The sequence below is a fragment of the Gorilla gorilla genome, chromosome 3 (assembly GCF_029281585.2).
Source record: "Gorilla gorilla gorilla isolate KB3781 chromosome 3, NHGRI_mGorGor1-v2.1_pri, whole genome shotgun sequence".
In the NCBI taxonomy this organism is placed as follows: Eukaryota; Metazoa; Chordata; class Mammalia; order Primates; family Hominidae; genus Gorilla; species Gorilla gorilla.
The window spans coordinates 210,832,511-210,855,308 of record NC_073227.2 but is presented as its reverse complement, the minus strand read 5'-3'; the positions used below and the strand labels follow the sequence as shown (position 1 = coordinate 210,855,308).

Sequence of the window (22,798 nt, the reverse complement as noted above, 5' to 3'; positions counted from 1 at the left end):
TATGTATATTTACAGAATTCTTAAATAATTACATACACAAGGCTTCTATTAGCTCTGACTAGAGCTTCTATTAGCTTTGACTATTGCAAGCAGTTTTATAGCAATAGTGTAGGTAAAAGCATGTGCTTTGAAATCATACAATAAAATTTATTACATGCTACGCACTTTATATTCATTATTTAATTTTATCAACTTAATCACCTTCATTATTACCTCCATTAAACCCTATTTGTTGGCTACCTATATTATTCTGATTTTGCAAAACTAAATTTGAGAGGCTTTCCCAATGTCATATAAGTTAATAACTGGCATAGCTGGGGCTTGAATTAAAGTCTACCTGATTCCAAGATCTACTTACCATTGTTCTACAATATGTACTTTTTAGGTCCCTGAGAATGCTAACAGCCTTTCTTTTGAAATCTGCCTTCTTTCTGGATAGCAGCTTTATTAATATGTGATTAGGGCACCATATTTCAGGCAACAAATTCTTTGAAATCTTTCATTTCCATAGTGAGATAAGGATCAGTTCTGTGGCATTGTCAGCCAGAAAACATCATTTGGAGACTATCTTGTACAAGAAGTAGAAGACACAGCTGGGGGCCTGTGGAGGACAGAAAGCTCACAGCTTCTGTCCATACCCCTTTCACTTCCTCCTCAAGGAGATGGACCTCTGTGGTTGGTCAAGCTTAAGGATCTTTTATGGGCCACAGCTAATGGTGAAATCTTCCTAACTGTAGGTGAAGATTTATGGGCAAGTTGGAGAGTTAAGGTAGCTTGTGGCTGATCCTTTTAGAAGAAAGTCTGATCATTGCTCTCTTATTTGTGGAACCCCTATGCTTGGTAAGACATGCCTGAAGACCAATCCTGTGTCAGTAGACTTCATATCTACTCTCTTCTACCAATCACACAACTACAGACAAATAAGAAAAATAAAAGCTCAGACACACTCCCCTGGCATGGAGGCCACTCTCTGGCTGGCTGCTTTTCTCTACCCTGGCGCCTCTTGGGTGTTTGCCTCTTTCTTAGATCAAATTGAGCCATGGGTTTGGGATTAAAGAGAAGTAAGTGAGAGGGGTCTCTGGCCTGTTTTGGCATTAGACCAAGTAAATAACAGAGTTCTTCTGCCTTAAGCTCAGCTCTGTAGAGCTTTCTCTGTGTTTGGGGAAAATCTCCAGATAGTAATGAAGTGGTATTTTACTGTGCTTCATTTTCTGTACATATATCTCTTTCTTAGGTATGTTGTGGGGAGATTGGTTCCCTGGACAAATACCATCTTAATCACTTTCATTATTTCCAACTTTATTTTATTTGCAGAATTAAAATTTAAATGGACATTCAGGAAACACGTCTGGTGAGAGAATTATGTTATGAGGTAAATCTTTCAGCATCTGCCTTAGGGACATTGATTATTTTCCCCCTTGTTTTTCACGAAGCTCCAGGCTTGCAAAAGAATCGTGATGTGGTCTGAGGCAAACTTACTGATTGGCTAGTGGTAAGTTAAACCGTGGCCTGTAGGACCGCGGGGAACCATTGCCTGTCACCGGCCAGAATCCACTGTTTGGAGGTGTGAGCTGGGAAGGCCATTCATACTTATTGATACATGCTTTGTTCTTGGCACTGTGTTAAGTACTGGACACATGCAACAATTTGGAATATTGTTACATTCAACTCTCACAATAGTCTGATGTATATGTTATTAGTCCTGTATTAGAGATGAGTAAACAAGATTGGGGGAAGAGAAGCACACAGTTGGAACCACACAGGCGGCACTGGGATTAGAAGCAGTTCTGTCTCACCCTGGACCACCATTTCTATGCTGTGTCTCCACTAGAGGATCCTTTCTTTGGTTCTTCTAAGTCATTAGTCATCAATAATTTATCTCCAAACTGTAGGTTTCACAGGAGGAGATGCCACTTGAAGCTTCATGGCTAAAAATGGAGATGGAATGTGGAACATGGTGGGAAGCACTGGGAGGGGTTTATTGATAAACTTCAAGTACTTTGTGGGGCTCTGAAAGGCTGTCTTCAAATTCTTTGTCCTACTACCTCTTTCATATTGGTTCAAATGTCATATGGGCATATCTTTTGGGTTAAATTAAGGAAAATCTCCATGATAAGTAAAAAACAAACAAAAAAACCCCAAAAGAGTAGAAAGAGATACTACGAAAAATCAACTCAGATTTCTCAGTTTTATTAACTCAAAGAAGGCTTGGTCCAATTGGAAGAAGACAGAATTGATTTTGACAATCTCTAGCAAACCCTTTAGCGTTCAATGCACTCTAGACCATGAGTATAAAGAAGTTCACTTAATGGGTTCACCAAATTAGTTAGTTTGTGTAGTTCAAAGGGAAACAGACACACAGGACTGTGAGGCTTTGACAGGGGTGAAAGGCAAGTGTGGGTCCAGTGAGCCCAGGCAGGCCATGAAGGGGCAGGGCAGGAGGAGGACAGTGCTGGGAGGCTAGGGAACTGGCCACCTCCGTGCTGGCTGAAGATCACAAAAATGAACATAGCCTTCTCCAAACGCTGCCCTTGCCTGATGGAATTAAACAGAGCTCTGAGAAAGACAGCACCGGGCCGAAGATGGGTCCTGAGCTGCCTACACTCATCAATATCTTGGCCAGTGGCTATGCCGTCAGGGGCAATTTGCCTAGCTTTCTTGATCCACACCAGAAAACTCGCTTTTGAAGTGGTTTGGAAAGCTCCAAAAGGGATGTGCTTCATGCTATTGGTACTGCTGCCAAAAAGAAAAGATTCTGCTTTTCATCAGCTGTTGATTTTTCCTCTGTGTGTTTCTCTAGCATCTATTGCTGGTGGCCCTGGTTATGCTAACAAGCAGATAGTGTAGCTGCAGCAGCAGAACAGAAAAGACTCTCCTGGATTCTCAATTCCAGGCTGGCCTGGAAACAGGCTTAGGGATGTTTCGATGCTTGAATGCAGGCAGGCTGGAGATCTGTGGCAATTCTTTTGACATGAGGCTGGACATTCTTTATAGCTTCCCCAGACACAGAAATTGGCAGGGCTTGAAAAAGAATCACTGGCAGGAAGTTCATTTTCTTTATTGCTACCTCCCCAGCCATAAAACTAAAAGCTTTTTACCTAAATCACGTTAGCCATCTCGTGGGAGTAGGAGATCATTTCCTTCAGAGTCTTTCCCGATTGGAGTCTAGTCCTAGGATGGTTTGAACAGTCCGTTTGAATTTGAAGAGCTTTCTAATTGATGCTTCTCATCCCCTCTCCAACCAGTCTTATTTGGTGTCATCTGCCTTTCCCCTTCCTCCCTACCAAACCTCAGAGTCTTGAAACAAAAATCTTTGTATTGTAAACTTCATCATGCTCATTTCATCACTTCAAACGAACCTTCCTTTGTTTGAGTTTCCTCCAACTGTGTGACTTAGGGCTGTTGAACTCTTTCAAATACACAGGAAAATGGAAACCTCTTTTGGTGTCTAGTGATCGTATAATAAAACATTTTCAGATGCTAATCACGTGGATAACTGTCTGTCCTACTGAATTCACAGAGTGACTGTATCATGTACAACAAAATTTATTGAAAAGTGTAAAGCTCTATAATTAGGTAGAATGTTACCTGTCATTTATAAGCTTTTTAAATCCTGGGGCGGTGGAGGAAGTATTCTTCTTACTGTAAAAGGACATCCCTCTAATAATCTCCCTTCTTTTCCTGACTTTTCAGGGATTCTGTTCATTGCTTTTCCATTTGCCATTTGCGTCTTCAATCTCTCTCCTTCTTGATGCCTTCTATCAGCATTTAAATATAAATTTTTCATTTAAAAAATCTTCTATCTTGGAGAAACCTTACCTTTGACTCTGTGTGTCTTTCTAGCTATCAAGCCATCTCCTCCTTTCTTGGCAAATTTTCCTCAAGGATTTTCCACACTTACTGTCTCCTTTTGCTCCTTTTCCTTTCACTCTTTATTCAGGTCAGTTTGGCTTTCACTTTCACCAAGACTATTAAACTGCTTGTGCTAAGGTCACCATATAAGAGTGCTAGGGGCTTCCATCACAAGCTGCCACAGATTGAGTGGTTTATCTTCTCACAGCTCTGAAGACTGGAAATCCAGGATGGAATGTCAGCAGGTTTGCCTTCTTCTGAGAACTGCTGCCTTGCAGATGGCTCCCTTCCTGCTGTGTCCTCAGGCTGTATTGCCTGTGTCTCAATCTCTTTTTAGATGGACACCTGCCATATTGGTTTAGGGTCCACCCATATGGCTTCATTTGACCTCACTTACCTCTTTGAAGGCCTTCTCTAAATCAGTCCCCTCTGAGGCAGTGGGGATCAGCTCTTCAACATAGGAATCTTGGGGGACACAATTCAGTTCCCCCAGAATTGGTGATTCATAAACATCACGAACACTATTCCTCTTTCTCTCTCCCTTTCTTTCTTTCTTTCTTTCTTTTTCTTTCTCTTTCTTTTTTTCTTTCTTTCCTTCTTTCTTTCTTTCTTCCTTTCCTTCTTTCTTTCCTTTCTTTCCTTCTTTCTTTCCTTTCTTTCTCTTTCTTTCTCTCTCTCTTCTTTCTTTCTCTCTCTCTTTCCCCTTCCTTCCTTCCTTTCTTCCTTCCTTCCTTCCCTCCCTTTCATTTCTTTTCCTTTCCTTTCCTTTCCTTTCTTTCCTTTCCTTTCCTCGCTCTCCCTTCCTTCTTTCCTTTCCTTTCTTCACTCTCCCTTCCTTCTTGCCTTCCCTTCCCTTTCCTTTCCTTTCCTCACTCTCCCTTCCTTCTTTCTTTACTTCCTTCCTTTCTTCCTTCCTTCTTTCCTTCCTTCCATCCTTCCTTCCTTCTCTTTCTCCCTTCCTGCCTTCTATTTATTTACTTTTGTTTATATAAAATTTATGGGATACAGGTGCAGTTTTGTTCCATGCATAGTGGTCAGTTCAAAGCTGTTAGGGTATCCATCACCCAAGTAACATATATTGTACATATTATGTAATATATAAGTCCAATGGGGTCTCAGAAACATTCAGTAGAGTAGACCCCTGATCTCTTCCTCTAGCTTGAACTATTTTCTTATCAGCTCCTCCCTCTTTGCCCAAACTTTAAATGTTGAAGTTCCTAAATCCTGGGTCCTCTTCTGTTCTTATTCCATACTAAGCTTGTCCAACCTGTGGCCTGTGGGCCACGTGTGGCCCAGGACAGCTTTGAATGCAGCCCAGCACAAATTTGTAAACATTCGTCAAGCATTATAGATTTTTTAATGATTTTTTTTAGCTCATCAGCTATTGTTAATGTTAGTATATTTTATGTGTGGCCCAAGACAATTCTTCTTCCAATGCAGCCCGGGGAAGCCAAAAGATTGGACACCCGTGCCTACACAGACTCTAGACAAGGTTTTATTAATTCCTATGGCTTTAGATACTGTTTATATGCATATGGCTCCTACAGAGCTCTCCTCCCAAGCTCCAAAACATTATGTGCACCTGCCATCTTGAAATCTCCACTGGGATTTTCACAGGCATTCCTAAAATCAGAATTCAAAACTCTTGAGTTCTGCCCCCAAATCTATGCCACTTCCTCAATCATTTCCCTTTTGTTAGTTTATTTCTTCTTCAGCCTTACCATTCTTCGTAAAAATTATCTCCATTTACGCATTTTCTTCTTCCAGAAAGCATCATCATCCTTGATGCTTTCTTCTTCCTGCCACCCCCCTACCATCACAACTTGCAACCAAGTCCTGTTATTTCACCTTCAAAATATGTGCTGAAATTATCCACTTCTGTCATCCACATCTTTCAGCTGGTCTGCAAACATATACTCCTCTTTCCAACTTTTTGCCTCTCCAATACCTTCTCTATGGCACACCCAGAGAGGTTCATCAAAAATTTCAATTAGATCATGTCTCTCCTTCATTTAAAAATCTTTAATGATTTTCTACCCATGAAGTAATTCTGCTAGACCACAAGCTCTAAAGATGCAAGGACTAGGTTTGCCTTATTTGTTTCTGTTTATGCAGAGCCTAGCCTTGCATTTAGTAGGAACTTAACACATTGACCTAGATCTTGTCCACCTTCTCAGCCTCACCTCTCATGGCAGCACTCATAGACCTCAGTCCAGTTACTCTTTTCTCAGATCCTGAGCTGGCCTGGTCCAGGGCTGCCTGGGCCGTGATGCGTTCACTCCTGCTTTTTTGGCTGGTATCTGCTTATATTCTTGCTACTGTAACTGATGTCCAAGGCAGTCACATAGGCATCCCTGGGAGCTTGCTAGAGCTCAAAACCACCCTAGATCCAATGAATCAGAATCTGCATGTTGACAAGGTCCCCAGGTGGTTCATATGCACATTCAAGTTTACGGTGCTTTGCTCTAGATCCCAGCCTGAGTGTTAGTTCTTTAAAGAGACCTTTCCCAACTGGCCAAATCATATTAGGTCATGTGTTGGATTCACCCACACGGTCTGTGATACAGAAGGGAAAAGGAGTTGAGGCCTATTGATCAGAAGCTGCTCACTTTAGAGTTTTACCTAAGGGTGATTATATCAAAATTCTGTATTTTGTAGAGAAGCATACAAACTATGTGAATAGTTTGATTTGAGCAAATTGAAAATTGCCAGTTTTGTTTGCTTTAACCAATATATTTGCTTTCCCTCTGAAAATCCCTTGTTACAGGTCCTTAGTTTTAGTTTGCCACATTATGACGCGATGGGAATAATGCACAGCAGTGATCCTCAGTTGGTTTGGGTTTTCAATACATCATTGATCCACGGTTGTAGCATGCGTTGTAGAATGTCCAGCTAGAACACCTATTCTTTCAATTACTTTCATTACTTTCAATGGCAAAACCACAATTACTTTTGCACTAACCTGATAGCTTTGGTACGAGTCAATTGTTCAGGTGTTTTGTTGTTGTTTTTTTTATTTTTGCAAATACTTTAGATACTGCATAGTGGATGGATTAGTTTGTGGTTCCTGGGATCTTCTGTGTATTCTGTTGAAGCTCAATAATCACATTACTGTGGACCTCCAAAATTTTACAAAGGACTGCATAGTGACTATTCAGCTGATAAACTAAACCATAGCTTATTACTGTGAGATGAAAGAAAGCACACCAATTAAAAGTAAACACTGTTTAAACTTATCTCAATGCATTTCTAAAGTGTCATACATTTATTATATTCTCTACTTGTAAAATATTTTGTTGTGTGTATTGCCAAATATGTCAGGATTTTATGGGTATAATGTATTCTATTAATTTAACTGGAAAACTTGTAGTTATTCAACAAGCAAACTGAAAGTGTTGGCAGAGATGTAATTTTAAAGCACAATCCCACTCACTCCTTGAGTATTACAGCTGCTCCCTGTTTATTTAATAATAGAACTGATGAGTAGTTAATTTGAGAGGAAAGCTGGTGCAGGTGTAGTGCTATTTAGATGTCATGGAGGACACATGTGACCTCTGCAGCTAGCTATATGGTAAAAGCAAAACAGAAGTTAAAATCAGCCCTATGTCAAATCTGCATAGTTTTAGGCTTCAGGGAGTTTCTCTGTATGTTGAGGCAGGAAGTTTAGTAGAACTGCAAGGGAATAAGAGAGGAACCAACATTTGTAGATTTTGCCTTCTATGGGGGAACTCATTCAATCATCAGGAGGACTCTTCGATAGGTTTTATTTGCTCTGGTTTACTTAGATGAAAAATTGAGACCCAGAATCCATGCTTTTCTTTGCTGGTTACACATTAGAATCACCAATGTGATATTAAACACACACACACACACACACCTGGCACACCCATTAAGATGGCTGCTATCAAAAAAGAAAAAACAAAAAAATCAGGGGCTGGGCACGCTGGTTCACACCTGTAATCCCAGCCCTTTGGGAGGCCTAGGCAGGTGGATCACCTGAGGTCGGGAGTTTGACAGCAACCTGGCCGACATGGTGAAACCTCATCTGTACCAAAAAACAAAACAAAACAAAACACACACACACACAATTAGTCGGGCATGGTGGCACACATGTGTAATCCCAGCTAATTGAGAGGCTGAGGCACAAGAATCGCTTGAACCTGGGAGGCACAGGTTGCAGTGAGCCGAGATCGCCACTGCACTCCAGCCTGGAGACAGAAGGAGATTCGGCCTCAAAACAAAGCAAAAACACCCAGAAAATAACAAGTGCTGACAAGGATGTGGAAAAATTGTTAACTCTTGTGCATTGAGGGTGGGTATGAAAAATAGTACATCAGCTGTGGAAAACATATGGTTCCTCAAAAATTTAGACATAGAATTACCATATGATTCAGTAATCCCACTCATATCTGTAAATTTCTATATCTGTATCTATATCTACCTATACCTATCTTCAAAAGAATGGAAAGCAGTTACTCAAATAGATACTTGTACACCTGTGTTCTCTCCCTCCCCCCCCCTTTTTTTTTTTAATAGATGGGGTCTCACTATGTTTCCTAGGCCGGAGTGCAGGGGCTGTTTATAGGCATGATCCCCTGCTGTCGGGCTGTCCACGGGCGCGAGCCCCCCCCCCCCGCTGCAGGCCTGTCCACGGGCACGAGCCCCCTGCTGCGGGGCTGTCCACGGGCGCAACCCCCCTGCGGGCCGGTTCGCCACTCCTTAGGCAACCTGGTAGTCCCCTATCCCAGGAGGTCACTGTACTAATGTCTAATTTCGTGCAGACATCTGATCAACACAGCACATTGCAGCCCAGAACTCCTGGGCTCAAGCGATCTTCCTGCCTCAGATGCCTGAGTAGCAGGAACTACAGGCGCAGGCCACCACACCTGCCTGCTACACGTACTGTGTTCATTGCAGCATCACAGCAGCCTTATTTACAGCAACCACAAGATGGAAAATAAACAAAATGTGATATAGACAAAATGGAATATTAGTGATCTTTGAAAAGGGAGGGAATTCTGATACCTGCTACCACATAGATAAAACTTAAAAACATTATGCTAAGTGAGACGTCAGACACAGACTACGTGATTCCATCTATATGAAGAACCTGGAACAGGCAAATTAACAGAGACACGAAGTAGAATAGAGGTTTTCAGGGCTGGCAGGAGGTGGAAATGGGCAGGGGTTAGTGTCTAATGGGCACAGAGTTCCTGTCTGGGATGATAGAATGTTCCGGAAATGGATAGTGGTGATGATTGCACAGCATTGTGAATGTAGCTAATGACATTGAATTCTTTACCAGAAAACAAAACAAAAACAGAAACACATTGCTTAGGCTTCCCAGTTGGACAGGTGACGTGCTTGGTGCGAGCTGGGGCCTGAGTCCAGGCTACCCTTGCCAGAGCTGCTTCAAGACCCCTCTTGATTGTCCTTAGGCATGATTGCTCTGGAGAGCCCCATACATGAAAGCCAGCTCTTGTTCTATCTCTTCTCACTCCAGTCCTCCCTGCCACCACCGTCCCCCAGCTGGGCATTATGAGAAAAGCAAGATGACTATGAGTATTGTGATTATTTATATGAACAAATAATCTCAAGGACTATTGCTAACTAACCCATGGGACTCCCACTACCTTCATGAGGTTTGGACGAGGTGAAAGGTCCCTAAAATCCTGCCACCTAGTCAGGAACTCAGTTGTCAATAATTTCTTTATTTGTGATACAAGCAGGGGTGGGGAAAGAGAAATGAACAGACTTGGAAGCTTCTCCGAGGCCTTAGAGAAGACCTCTGGGCTCCAAACACCAGAAGCCAGGAGCAAGGAGGGTAGTTGATGGCTCCCCACTCTTTCTCCAGCCCCTGCTCCTCTGTTTCTCCCCTTCACCCACTGCAGCTTCCTTAGGTCATGGGTCCTGTACCATCATCTCTTTGAATCACCTCCCTTCTATCCCCGTTAATAAAGGAGCATCAGCTAAGTGAACATGGTGATTCACATTCACTTACATTGATTCAGAAATTGTGTTTAGTTCCACACAAGAAAAAGAATGTGGATCTTTTTCACTGGGGAAAAAAAAGTCGCTACGTATCATCTTAATCAAGTTTTCCTGGGATATAATCAATACATGAGGCCTATTTAAGCCTTCATTGCATCTGTGCACGTGGTTTGCTTTCCTCTCATGTGAAATAGCGTTGGACCACATGGGTTTGGGTCACAGTCCAGGAAGACACAATCCTGAACGTCATAATCCCAAATGTTGAAGTCCCAAAAGATCTAAATCTGTACAGTCTAAAATCCTGAAAATTACAATCCTCAAAAAACAAAATTCTGAAAATACAATTCTGGAAAAAAATTATTAACACATTCTTTAAAAAGCATTTATTGGGCAGGGCGTGGTGGCTCACACCTTTAATCCCAGCACTTTTGGAGGCCAAAGCGGGTGGATCAAAAAGTCAGGAGATCGAGACCATCCTGGCCAACACGGTGAAACCCCATATTTACTAAAAATACAAAAAATTAGCCAGGCATCGTGATGGGTGCCTGTAGTCCCAGCTACTTGGGAGGCTGAGGCAGGAGATTCACTTGAACCCAGGAGGTGGAGGTTACAGTGAGCCGAGATCGCACCACTGCACTCCAGCCTGGGCGACGGAGTGAGACTCTGTCTAAAAACAACAAAAAATCATTTATTTGTATTTTTAAATGGAATTTATTTGAGAAACGTATAAAAACACAACAGAACGCTTCCTAGGCTACTTTACACCAATCAATAGGCAATAATAACATACATATATTTGCAAGCATAAAACTCAGGTATGCTAAAGAGAGTCTTACGGGTATAACGGTAATGAGCAGATGAGTTGTGCTCGTAAAGAAATGGGTCAAAAAGCAAAATGTATAAAAGCGTGGTTGGTAACTGGGTGCACTCAGCTTTATAACTTAGGTCATCTGGAATACTGTGACAGACAACCTAAGTCTTTTGACCAGATTCATCAAAAGCTGGGATGGGTTACCATCTAATATGCAGTCAAAGAGCTGAGATCTTGAGAAATTTTCTCTTTCCCAAACACAAATGTGCAAAAAGGATATCTTCTCATTTATTGAGGAAGCTTTAATGTTTTTATGTACATGTACAATGCTTACACACAAAGTCAGTGTTGTGATAATGCACTCTTGTGGAGTCAAATTTGCAAAAATAAAAGCATAAAACAAATTAGAACTCTCTAAAAGTCTTTGCAAAATTTATACCTCCAGTATTGGAAATGATACTAAGATGAAATACATAGCATACCAAGTTGTAAAAAATAATGCTGACAATTTAAAATATGGAAAAAATGGAAAAAGAAACAACTAAAAAGAAAATTGACATATAAAAAGTATATTACATGGATAGATTATGGGCAATTGCAGAGTTCATAATAGCTAGCTGACTCTCATGATCATTAACTATATTTTGAAGTCTTTCATCATGATGCCTTTTTTGTTTTTAGGATTTGACTCTCCTCATAAAATATGTTCACATTCATTTTCTATGTGGCACTGCTCTTTTTGAAATTCTTCTATAATTTGATACACACTGACATAAGCATTTCCTATTACATTTTCCAATCTTCTATGCCATTCTTTTCTATTGTTTTGAGTATGTGGAAATCCATTTTGCAGGCCCTCATATAGAGGCCACTCATTTGGCAGAAAGAATACTCTTGATTGAACAGCAGCACCGTTGCCTAAATGACTTCTTATCCTACCTTGCACATCATTATTTTCAAACTAGTATGTAATTTTTCTGGCTTCTTCAGGCAATTGTGGTTTTAATTTATCAAAAGCTCCTGGAATTTTATCAGGTGGAAGGAATGCCAATAGAGACAAATGACACATTTTTAAACTAAAATTTTCATCATTGCCATATGGCCTGGCCAATCCACTCACCTGAATTTTCTGGCAAATGAACTGGGCTGAATGGAAGATACAAACTTTACTGGTAACAACTTGCAATTCACTTTTAGAAGCCTTGATCACACCTAATTAAAAACTTGTCATTATAATTTGGGGATCCGATTGAAATCTATCTTCTTCTGCAAAGCCCTCAAAATCTTCAAATAAGCTTTTATAAAGTACTTCACTTTTTCCAGTTATTAAACCATAAACATGAAGATTAAATTATAGAATTTTGTAATCCATTGGGGGCATAAACTGTATAAAGTTGATTATAAAAACCCACTGGGGACAGTTTTGAAAGTGCCATTCATCAGCCAAAGTGAAACATGCACCAGTTTTATTATGTTAGACTTAGTGGTAAATAAATATGTTTATCTTTTTTGACAGTCAAATCCCTAATCAAGAATAGTTCATGATTTAATATGTCTTGTAGCACTGGAGGAAGCTCTGTGCCAGGAGGTGTCTGGTTCAGAAGGCCACTGAATTTGTTGAACTCTTTTTATTATCTGACAAAAGGCATTTTGTGAAGACAAGCATGGTGCTACATGTAGAGGTGCTTGGTACATGATTACATAATTTGGCAGACAAGATTTTGTGCATTTTTTACTTTCATTTTCACTTCTGTGATATTCAAGACATTCAAAACATTGACAGCAGATCTTCCCCACCTAGTCTGCTCAGACCCACACACTGATCTCTTCTGAGAAAACCATCACAGCCATACCCAAAATAATGCTTTCCCAGCTTTCCAGGGATTCCTTAATCCAGTCAAGTTGACTCCTGAAATTAAGTCTGCAAGTCCACCCATTGTAGATTTGGCACCCATATGGACCTCCTTAAACCATATGTAATTTCCAAATAAGAAGAAAACAGAGCAACAGTTGTACCTAACATGATGCAACTAACGTGGTACAAACTCTCCTGTGATTGTGATTTTCTGGACTTTAGATGTTAAGAATTTAGACTTTAGGACTGGGCATGGTGGCTCATGCCTGTATTCCCAGCACTTTGGGAGGCCAAGTCAGGAGGGTCACTTGAACCCAGGAGTTTGAAATCAGCCGGGGCAATAAAGTGAGACCCCATGATATGGTTTGGCTGTGTCCCCAACCAAATCTCATCTTGAATTGTAGTTCCCATAATCCTCACATATCATGATGGGGACCCAGTGGGAGGTAATTGAATCATGGAGGCAGTTACCCCCATGCTGTTCTCATGATAGTGAGTGAGTTCTCACAAGATCTGATGGTTTTATGAGTAGCTTTTCCCCCTTTTCTTGCACTTCTCCTTCCTGCCACCTTGTGAAGAAGGTGACTTGCTTCTCCTTTGCATTCTGCCATGCTTGTAAGTTTCCTGAGGCCTCCCCAGCCATGATGAACTGTGAGTCAGTTAAACTTCTTTCCTTTATAAATTACCCAGCTTGGGTATGTCTTTATTAGCAGCATGAGAATGGACTGATACAGTAAATTGGTACTGAGGTAGTGGGGTGTTGCTATAAGGATACCTAAAAATGTGGAAGTGAATTTGGAACTGGGTAACAGGCAGAGTTTGAACAGTTTGGAGGGTTTGAAAGAAGACAGAAAAATGTGAGGAAGTTTGGAACTTCCTAGAGCCTTGCAGATTTGTTTTGAGGAAAATGCTGATAGTGACATGGACAATGAAGTCCAGGCTGAGGTGGTCTCATATGGAGATGAAGAACTTTTTGGGAACTGGAGTAAAGGTGACTCTTACTATGCAAAGAGACTGATGGCATTTTGCCCCTGCCCTAGAAGTCTGTGGAACTTTGAACTTGAGATAGATGATTTAGGGTATCTGGCAGAAGAAATTCCTAAGTAGCAAAGTGTTCAAGAGGAAGCAGAGCATACAAGTTTAAAAAATTTTGCAGCTTGATGATGAGATAGAAAAGCAAAACCCATTTTCTGGAGAGAAATTCAAGCCAGCTGTAGAAATTTGCATAAGTAACGAGGAGCTGAATGTTAATCACCAAGACAATGGGAAAATGTCTTCAGGCCATGTCAGAGACCTTCACGGTAGCTCAAGGCATCACAGGACAGGAGGCCTAGGAGGAAAAAATGGTTTCATGGGCCCAGTGCAGGGCCTTGCTGCTCTGTGCAGTCTCAGGACTTGGTGCCGTGTGTCCCAATCATGGCTAAAGGGCCAATGTACAACTCAGGCCATGGCTTCAGAGGGTACAAGCCCCAAGCCTTGGCAGCTTACACGAGGTGTTGGGCCTGTGGGTGCACAGAAGTCAAGAACTGAGGTTTGAGAATCTATGCCTAAATTTCAGAGGATGCATGGAAATGCCTGGGTGTTCAGGCACAAATTTGTGACGGGGACAGAGCCCTCATGGGGAACCTCTGCTAGGGCAATGTGTGCAGAAGGGAAATGTGGGCCCCCACACAGTCCCCACTGGGGCACTGCCTAGTGGAGCTGAGAGAAGAGGGCCACCATCCTCCAGACTCCAGAATGGTTGATCCACTGACAGCTTGCACCTTATGCCTGGAAAAGCCACAGACACTCAGCACCAGCCTGTGAAAGCAGCCAGGAGAAGGGCTGTACCCTGCAAATCAACAGGGGTAGAGTTGCCCAAGGCCATGAGAGCCCACCTCTTGCTTCGGCGTGACCTGGATGTTAGACATGAAGTCAAGGGAAATCATTTCAGAGCTTCAAGATTTGACTGACCTATTGAATTTTGGACTTGCATGGGGCCTGCAGTCCCTTCATTTTGGCCAATTTCTCCCATTTGGAACAGGTGTATTTACCCAATGCCTATACCCTCATTGTATCTATGAAGTAGCTAACTTGATTTTGATTTTACAGGTTCATAGGCAGAAGGGCCTTGCCTTGTCTAAGATAAGAATTTGGACTTGGACATTTGGGTTAATGCTGGAATGAGCTAAGACTTTGGGGGACTGTTAGAAAGGCATGATCATGTTTTAAAATGTAAGGACATGAGATTTGGAAGGGGCTGGGGGCAGAATGGTATGGTTTGGCTGTGTCCCCATCCAAATCTCACCTTGAATTTTAGTTTCCATAATCCCTACATGTTGTGGGAGGAACCCAGTCGGAGGTAATTGAATCAGGGGGGTGGTTACCCCCATGCTGTTCTCATGACAGTGAGCAATACCTGAAGGTTTTATAAGGGGCTTTTCCCCTTTTGCTCAGCACCTCCTGCTGCCTTCTGAAGAAGTGCCTTGCTTCTTGTTTGCATTCACCATGATCGTTAAGTTTTCTGAAGCCTTCCCAGCCATGCCAAACTGTGAGTCAATTAAACCTCTTTCTTTTATAAATTACCCAGGCTCGTGTATGTCTTTATTGGGAGCATGAGAATGAACTAATTCACTCCATCTCTATTAAAAAGAAAAGAATTTAGACCTTAGGAATTTTGATCTTTCAGGATTTCAGCATTCAGGGTTATGGTGTTTGCGACTGGGTCTTCTGGGATTATGATCCTCACCTGGACTAAACAGCCTTGCAGCTCTCTTCAAACTATGATCCTATTCTCCCACTGCCTCCTGAGTTCAGTCTCTTTCTTCAACTTGGCTAAGCCTGCCTTTCCTTTTCTATCTGTCTGCTTTCTTCCCTCTGATTAATCCAAAGTAGAATTTGACTTTTTTTTTTCACTCCAACAACTCCAGCTTCTATCACATATCTCCTTTCATGAAGCTGGCCCCTGATAATGTTTCTGTTGACAACAGTATAATATAGACAAGATTGCATATAGTTAAAGTACATATTTTATTTATTTGGTGGCAGCATTCTGATAAGGAATTAAAACTATTTCTTTTAAAATCATAATTTAATCTCCAGGCAGAGCAAGTAAAGAGAAATACATTCCAGAAGCTCACATCTGTCAAAAGTTAATGCTGATTTTTATTGAGGACTTCCTTATTTCTGTTGCTAGTTGACTCTCATACAGCTTGTCCCCAACAGAATCTAGTGTGGAATTGGCAAATGGGATGTCATACATGCAGTGCTCTACTGGAGCTGATAATTAAGTACCCAGGAATTTTATGAAGTGTTTGTCAAACCATCAGTAGAAATATTTACACAATGGAAATCAGCAAATGCTACAAATCTGGGCTTCTCCCCACCCAACCAATAAGTTTACTAGCATACCACTTTTATTCGTCTTGTAAACATTCAGAATTTCTATAAATATTCATAGACTCTCCTATACTCAGTGTCTCGGAATAACTCGAAGTTCTTACAATAGCCAGTGAGGCTGAATGTGAGTTGGCCCACCCCAATCCCTCTCTCTGACCTGTCTCCTGTTAGCCTTCTGACTCCCAGTGTTCTCTACTTCATGCACCTGGGCTAGGTGTGCACCCTGCTGTTTGCCTGCCTTTTCTTCCTGGAGTGCTCTTCCCCAGATATCTGCATAGCTGGTGGCCTCGCCTCTTTGGAATCTTTGTTCAAATGTTGTCTTCTCAGTGAGACCTTCTATATGTTTTCTATGACTGCTGGAATAAATTAACACACCTCTAGTAGGCTAAGAGAACACACACTCTCTCTAGGGGAGAGAGACCACTTTCTTACCTTCTCCAGCTTTGAGAGGATGCTTGCATCCCTTGGCTCCTGGCCCTCTTCCAGGCAGCAACCACATCATTCTGACCCTAGCTGTCATGCCTCTTGCCTTGGACTCCCCTGCCTCCCTCTTTTGCTTTTAAGTACTCTTGTGATGACATTGGGCCAACCTGGGTAATCCAGAATAATCTCCTCATCTCATGATCCATAAGTTCATCACATCCACAAGTCCTTTTTGCCATATAGGGATATGGACATGTAGAAAGGCCATCCTTCTGCCTATTACTCCCTCCTTGAGCATTCTAACTACCTTCACATCTACCTACTCCCAGCATTCCTGAGCTCCCTTCCATGCTTAATTTTTCTCTGTGCCACTTATTACCTTCTGGCATATTCTATATTTTACATATTTATTTTATTAATGATCTGTCTTTTCTCACTGGAATGTAATTTGCATGAGGGTAAATATTTTTGTTTTATATCATTGCCATATTTTCATTATGTAGAACAGTGCCTTGCTCTTAGCAAGGATTCAAGAAATATATATGTTTTGGCTGAATAAATTAGGTTGAGAAGTTTGGGGGAAAATCCTGGCACGATACAGAAGACAGTTCCCAGTGATGGGAAAGGGCCCATGTGGTGGGGCCTCTACAGGAAGCCGGGACGCTCCAGAGGCCCCCCAAGGCAGAGATGCTTTGCTCACATTTAACTCTTTGCCCAAGCTCTGATTTCTAACGTTTTCTTTCATATTTGTTTTTGCTCTGCCTTTTTTTTAATTAATTTTTTTTATAGAGATGAGGTTTTACTATATTTCTCAGGCTGGTATCAAACTCATGAGCTCAAGCAATTTTCCCACCTTGGCCTCCCAAAGCGTTATTACTACAGGTGCAAGCCACCACACCCGGCCTGCTTTTCTCTTTCTTTGAAATGTACTCACAATGTTTATATTGGTTTCTAACTACAGATCATGAATTCCTGAAGCAAAGTAACCACTTTGTTCTTCGTTATTTCTTTCACTCTTCTACTCTGCACGGTGCCAGATATTGGATATGTAGGTGCCAAACATTTGCTTTTCTGATTTCTTACATTTTATTTCTTAAAGATCAGCCTAACCATGTTGTAGAGAGGGATGATTTCCTTCGTTTTGAAAATTTGTGCATGCCCAATGCTTACATTGAGCAGTTCAATGTCGCTACAGCTTTTTTTTCTTTTTTTTTATTTTTTATTATTTTTTTATTATACTTTAAGTTTTAGGGTACATGTGCACATTGTGCAGGTTAGTTACATATGTATACATGTGCCATGCTGGTGCGCTGCACCCACTAACTTGTCATCTAGCATTAGGTATATTTCCCGATGCTATCCCTCCCCGCACCCCACAACAGTCCCCAGAGTGTGATATTCCCCTTCCTGTGTCCATGTGATCTCATTGTTCAGTTCCCACCTATGAGTGAGAATATGCCATGTTTGGTTTTTCGTTCTTGCGATAGTTTACTGAGAATGATGATTTCCAATTTCATCCATGTCCCTACAAAGGACATGAACTCATCATTTTTTATGGCTGCATAGTATTCCATGGTGTATATGTGCCACATTTTCTTAATGCAGTCTATCATTGTTGGACATTTGGGTTGGTTCCAAGTTTTTGCTATTGTGAATAATGCCGCAATAAACATACGTGTGCATGTGTCTTTATAGCAGCATGATTTATAGTCCTTTGGATATATACCCAGTAATGGGATGGCTGGGTCAAATGGTATTTCCAGTTCTAGATCCCTGAGAAATCGCCACACTGACTTCCGCAATGGTTGAACTAGTTTACAGAACAGAGCCCTCAGAAATAACGCCGCATATCTACAACTATCTGATCTTTGACAAACCTGAGAAAAACAAGCAATGGGGAAAGGATTCCCTATTTAATAAATGGTGCTGGGAAAACTGGCCAGACATATGTAGAAAGCTGAAACTGGATCCCTTCCTTACACCTTATACAAAAATCAATTCAAGATGGATTAAAGACTTAAACGTTAGACCTAAAACCATAAAAACCCTAGAAGAAAACCTAGGCATTACCATTCGGGACATAGGCATGGGCAAGCACTTCATGTCTAAAACACCAAAAGCAATGGCAACAAAAGCCAAAATTGACAAATGGGATCTAATTAAACTAAAGAGCTTCTGCACAGCAAAAGAAATGACCATCAGAGTGAACAGGCAACCTACAAAATGGGAGAAAATTTTCGCAACCTACTCATCTGACAAAGGGCTAATATCCAGAATCTACAATGAACTCAAACAAATTTACAAGAAAAAAACAACCCCATCAAAAAGTGGGTGAAGGACATGAACAGACACTTCTCAAAAGAAGACATTTATGCAGCCAAAAAACACATGAAAAGATGCTCATCATCACCAACCATCAGAGAAATGCAAATCAAAACCATAATGAGATACTGTCTCACACCAGTTAGAATGGCAATCATTAAAAAGTCAGGAAACAACAGGTGCTGGAGAGGATGTGGAGAAAGAGGAACACTTTTACACTGTTGGTGGGACTGTAAACTAGTTTTTTTTTCTATTTTTGCCAGACTTTCGAAACTCTTAAAACTCGTTTGTGGTCAGCACAGCAAGGAACACACTTTAGCTTTGAAAAAACTTTAACATGAAAAAATGCACTGACATTGTTTTTAATGTAACATAGGCTAGAATTTACCTATGTTTGCACATGCTGAGAATTGTCCCACCAGGCTGACGTGTTCACCTCTTCAGCTTGGATCCTGTTGTGGATTTTTTTACAAACATCAAGTGCCTTCAAGCCATCCTTTCTGCTGTATGTTTTGCAGCCTTCTGTAGTAGATATGCAACAGATAATGTGGAGAAAAAAGACATAAGAGGAGGAAGGTAATGAGAGACTTTGTCAAAGTTGTAACCTTCTTGGTTTCTTTGAAGAATTTGTTGCCTTTCTACTATGACAGCAAAGCAGCATTTTGTTACTGACCACCTAAAACCACTTAATCTCAGGTGAATGCATCACTTGCTATTGGAACGCTATTTGTGTTTTGTTGCACTGTTTTTTGGTTGTTTATTTGGTTGGCTTTTTGGAAGGTAAATTTGGAAAGGGGACCTACACAGAAGTGCTGACCCACCCACATTCCCTTATTATCATTGCAGACAAGAAGAAACTAGCAGAGCTAAGAATGGAGTGAAGAAAGGCAGTGTGATAAGCACCAGCAAAGAGTTGATGGCTGTTGCTCTCTAAAATTATTTGATTATTTTAAAAATATGGAAGTTTTCTAGTCACTGAAGAAAGGAGGGGAAAGTGCACTTATTTTTATATAGAGTTACTTAACTACCTCCTAAACACATACATGAAAATTGTTTTTGCTGGTGCAAAGTATTTTAATTAGCAATAATTCATATATTGAATTCTCAGTTTATATATTTGCTATCCTGCTCAAGCCTGACATGGCAAAAAAAAAACAAACAAACCATATAGCTTCAAAATAACAAATACTGGAAAGTTTGCTGTGATAACTATTTTGTACTTTTGTACAAAAAACCTAAAGAACAAATTACCTAAAGAACAATTTGCTAAACATGAGAAATTGCTCCCTTTGAGTATATACAGGTAAGATAGGAAGAGCTATCAGACCAGTAAATTATAGTTCATATTGAAGATAATATTCAATTGACTCATAACAAATAACGAGCATTCATGATAACATTTCAGCATTTCCAAGGTGCCAAGTGTACTGATTTTTAAAAATATATTTTAGAAGGAATTTAGATCTGGTGTTTTTAATGAAAACCAGCATCTCTGATGTTGCAACATGTATGTGAAATGGGTGTTACATCTATCCTGCCCTTTAACCCCACCGTTAACAAAGTGGCTGAAAATAACAGTAAGAAAAAATCAGTCTAAGGGAGAAAAGGACTAATGCTCTCAATTCTCTCTCTCTCTCTCTCTCTCTCTGTGTATGTGTGTGTGTGTGTGTGTGTGTGTGTGTGTGTGTGTGTGTGTGTTAAGGAGGATGGCAGGAGGCAGTCTTAACTCTTGAAAGAAACCTTCTTTGTATAGGAAGCATATTTCGGTTTAGGTACAATGATAAGAAAGTTTAATTATACAGTCCATAAGACCAGATACCTTCAGATTTTTCCCTGTGGGGATTTCTATGACTGGTATTCTGACTAGTGTGAAATGATAGGTTTGGATGTCTATATCTACACCCATCAAGGCCTCAGAGCTTCCTGCACTGCTATAACTTTTCTGTTAACTCTGTGTAAATTAGGAGGCTGGTACAAGGAATAATTTTAACTTCAGATTTTACAGTTTGTTTATGTTAAGGGCAGAATGATCTACTTTTCAATGGTCTGTATTTTAAGATATTGACTTTTCCTGGTGCTATTTTATGATTATGGAGAAAATAGAATTCTTATTAGAAATCTCAACTCTGAATTGAGAATAGATGCTTTGATACTTGTCCTGCTGCGGCCTGAGACTTGGAATCATGAATTAAAAGGGATCTTGCTGTTTATCTACAGATTAGAACACACAAATAAACAACAGTGTAACATCCTTCTTAGCATTCTGGTAGTTACATTTACTTATTCCAGAGCAAAATTAATATATGATAAGAAGTGGAATATTTTCTGTTGATATCTAGGGTATTATGACAACAACCTTCCTTAGAAAAGAGACAGCGTGTTATGAGGACAGTGGATGCTACAACATTATTTGCCTTCAAGGCATTGCAAACAACTGGAATCAATTGAATAACCTTCTCAAGCACAAGCCAACAGTGAAATGAAAGTCATTTATCTGAAACAGCAGGCGAGAGCTTCATTGGTACACTTGGAAGGTGGCTCACTAACCCTGCCGAAGATTTGCTCCATCTGATCAGGGCATAAATGTTTCATTGGCTCAATAACCAAGGTCTTTGGGTTTCACAGTGTTTTCTCTCCAATAGCTAATATGGGGAGCATTGCTGATATTCTGCCCATGGTTGCCCAGGCTGAAATCAAACGTGCTTTGAATAATCCTATAAACACTTTGAAATGAATCTTTGCCGTAGGAACCAATGTTCAACTGTGGGCTCTATTCAAAGCCGCTTAAGGTGGGAGGGAGCAAACTTTTCAAGTTGGTTTTAGGTAACAGAAACAGATGTCTTTATTGGATTTGTCTGGAAAAAAAGTAAGGAAAATCCCAACATTGTCTGTTCTGGGTCAAGAAGTATAAGGCTCAGTCCCATTTTATTTCTCTCCTTCTCCTTTGGATCCTTTTTCCTTATTCCTGACTCTATACATGGAGAGAAAGTTCAAGTGCCTCTAAAGCAGTAATGCTGGGAACTTGCCAACTTATTCCCATGATGCTACTGTTGCTTATAAAGCATTTTGAGGACTCTTGTATTCAGAGCTAGTGATAAGCTGTAAGAGGAAGTCAGTCTTGGTGTACAGCTGCATTTTGGGCTCATGTATAGAAGAGCTAATGTGGATTTCAGAGTCTCCCAGGTGTTTGAAATCCAAGCTCTGCTCTCAGGACCTGTGAAGTCTTAGATAAGTTGCTCAATCTCTTTGAGCCTCAGTTTTCTGAGTACAATGGCACATACCTTACAGGACTGTGGTGTGGATGAATTGCGATGATGTGTATAAATCCAGCTCAGGGTCTTCTTTCCTTCCTTCTTTCTTCCCTGCCTCTGAATTTCCACCAAGCTATACTTCTCAGGTCTGACCCCTGAGAGGCTAGACACACAGTGAAGCTTGATGCTTGCTAGAAACTGAGGGGCTAGACTTGAGTGTTAGGGAACCTGGGAATGACATCTGTCATCCATCCGGGAAGGCTGAAGAGGAAAGCAAGGCAGGGCAGCAGAGTGGGAAGTGGTGCCCATGGAGGCCACCTTTGGGCTGGAGCCTGCTCAAGGCACTTTAGTGCTGAGCCATTTGGGGCCCAAGGTAGGGGCAGACAGAAGAGAAGGATGGCAGTTATCGCCTAGTCACAGGGGCAGACAGAAGAGAAGGACGGCAGTTATCGCGTAGTCACAGGGGCAGATATTAGAGAAGGACGGCAGTTATCGCCTAGTCACAGGGGCAGATATTAGAGAAGGACGGCAGTTATCGCCTAGTCACAGGGGCAGATATTAGAGAAGGACGGCAGATATCGTGTAGTCACAGGGGCAGATATTAGAGAAGGACGGCAGTTATCGCCTAGTCACAGGGGCAGATATTAGAGAAGGACGGCAGTTATCGCGTAGTCACAGGGGCAGATATTAGAGAAGGACGGCAGTTATCGCGTAGTCACAGGGGCAGACAGAAGAGAAGGACGGCAGTTATCGCGTAGTCACAGGGGCAGATAGAAGAGGACGGCAGTTATCGCCTAGTCACAGGGGCAGATATTAGAGAAGGACGGCAGTTATTGCCTAGTCACAGGGGCAGATAGAAGAGAAGGACGGCAGATATCGCGTAGTCACAGGGGCAGACAGAAGAGAAGGACGGCA

The 22,798-nt window shown here is 41.2% G+C and overlaps 2 long non-coding RNA genes across 3 annotated transcripts in view; one reads left to right on the top strand and one right to left on the bottom strand.

Moving 5' to 3' along the window:
* The window catches only part of LOC129532803 (uncharacterized), a 126,151-nt gene that overhangs the window by 37,914 nt on the left and 65,439 nt on the right, over window positions 1–22,798 (top strand). The window lies entirely within an intron of this gene.
* Window positions 18,898–22,313, bottom strand: LOC115934343 (uncharacterized). Its single transcript, XR_004070170.3, has 2 exons — window positions 21,914–22,313; window positions 18,898–19,154 (listed from the first exon to the last, which is right to left on the bottom strand). It is a non-coding gene; the product is annotated as an uncharacterized lncRNA (long non-coding RNA).